The sequence below is a fragment of the Cucumis melo genome, unplaced genomic scaffold (assembly GCF_025177605.1).
Source record: "Cucumis melo cultivar AY unplaced genomic scaffold, USDA_Cmelo_AY_1.0 utg002121l, whole genome shotgun sequence".
Lineage (NCBI taxonomy): Eukaryota > Viridiplantae > Streptophyta > Magnoliopsida > Cucurbitales > Cucurbitaceae > Cucumis > Cucumis melo.
Genome location: NW_026124933.1, coordinates 12,501 through 14,371, shown reverse-complemented (window position 1 = coordinate 14,371; position 1,871 = coordinate 12,501). Strand labels below are relative to the sequence as shown.

The 1,871-nt window shown below is 29.0% G+C and overlaps 2 non-coding genes across 2 annotated transcripts; one reads left to right on the top strand and one right to left on the bottom strand.

Annotated features, from left to right (window-relative positions):
* On the bottom strand, nt 1-84 carry TRNAY-GUA (transfer RNA tyrosine (anticodon GUA)). Its single transcript has one exon. It is a non-coding gene; the product is annotated as a tRNA-Tyr (tRNA).
* Nucleotides 85-1,183: 1,099 nt separating this feature from the next.
* Nucleotides 1,184-1,255, top strand: TRNAT-GGU (transfer RNA threonine (anticodon GGU)). Its single transcript has one exon. It is a non-coding gene; the product is annotated as a tRNA-Thr (tRNA).
* The last annotated feature ends 616 nt before the right edge of the window (nt 1,256-1,871 follow it).

Below are 1,871 nucleotides of genomic sequence, written 5' to 3'. Positions count from 1 at the left end.
TGGGCCGAGCTGGATTTGAACCAGCGTAGACATATTGCCAACGAATTTACAGTCCGTCCCCATTAACCGCTCGGGCATCGACCCGGGAAGAATCAATTCCAAGCTTGTTGATAATCCATGATCAACTTCCTTTCGTAGTACCCTACCCCCAGGGGAAGTCGAATCCCCGCTGCCTCCTTGAAAGAGAGATGTCCTGGACCACTAGACGATGGGGGCATACTTGCCCGACTGCCATCATACTATGATCATAGTATGAATAGTTTTTTGAAATTGTCAATATAAAATAAATATAATGGACTAATATGATGCAATTCGACGTATTTTTCTTTCTTTCATTATTCCATCGAAATTTTTTTATTTGTGATTTCTATTTATGAATCGTTCATTCTAATCACCATTCCCCATATAATTCTATATAGAAATTATTTTATTTTAAATTGCATTTTTTTTTATTTATTTCATTTAAATAATATACATAAATTTGCAAATTGGAATATATAGTTATATTACTTATATTATAGAATATCAAATGAAAATAGTGATTAGTAGTGATTAGAGGAAACCTCTAAAATAAACAAAAATAATAAATATTAGAAAAAAAAATATTCTTTTTTTATTTTATTCTTTTTTTATTTAAATAATACGAAGGCTAGTACCCTTCGGGAATTGGTCTGCCATATGCTATAAACAGGATTAAACTCCATTTCTCATACTTTCACTCATTGATTCACTCATTGTTAAGATTAGGTTAGGTATATTTCGATCTCACACTAAGCCAAGAAATTAAAAAACGATAAATTTTGAAATCTGGGGATAGGGATCAACAAGTTATTGAAAATTTTTTTCTCGCCAAATAGAATTGCTTTATCAATGATTCGGTGAATGTATCTATGTTCAATTCGTGTGTGTACATGTATGAATCAAATTCATTTCGTTAGGATGGGGCTCATCAATTTAATTAGGGATCGGTCGTATGATGAAACAATTCATTGCATTGATCAAATCCAATATCAAAAAACTATTTTACCTATACTCATTAGATAAATCCAATTTTTCGTTACTCAATGAGCGACTATGTAGATAAGATATATTTATGTACATATCTTATTATTTATAATTTATAATAATTATATACACTCAACTCATCGTGGCTAGTGTCTGACTCAGAAATTGAATCAAATAGGCCTTTTTAACTCAGTGGTAGAGTAACGCCATGGTAAGGCGTAAGTCATCGGTTCAAATCCGATAAGGGGCTTTGGCTTTTTTCATAAAACTCCAGCCGTAGTATTCATATTTGATTGAGGGGAGAATAGACGACATATTGTTTTTTTTTTTGTAATAAAAAAAGTACAAACCCTATCATTTTAATTTCATTTTTTTATAAAAAAGTTATCTTTAATTATACCAAGTTATTATTATAATGAATAATATAATAGTAATTATAGTTAGAAACTCAAAATTAGAAATTATATAGTGACACATTTTTTTATTATTTTGATTCTAGAATTTCTAATTCTAGAATTTATATATTTTCTTATTCTATAGAATATATAAATTCTATTATTTTATTCTAGATTCTATTCTAATCCTTAGAATAGATTCAAATAATCTATCATGATTCTAATGACTCATCATAAGTTGTTTCCTTGAATTCCAAAATATTCCTATTTTTCATTATTCCAATCAATTATAAAGATTCGAAATCAACAAAAAAAAAAATAAAAAGTAAGTGGACCTAACCCGTTGAATCATGACTATATCCACTATTCTGATATTCAAATTCGATAAGGATGAAATTAGAACAGTGGATCTTTTTTATTTCATTTTCATATTTATTTGGACTCCACACACAGGAATCTGTCGATATTTCC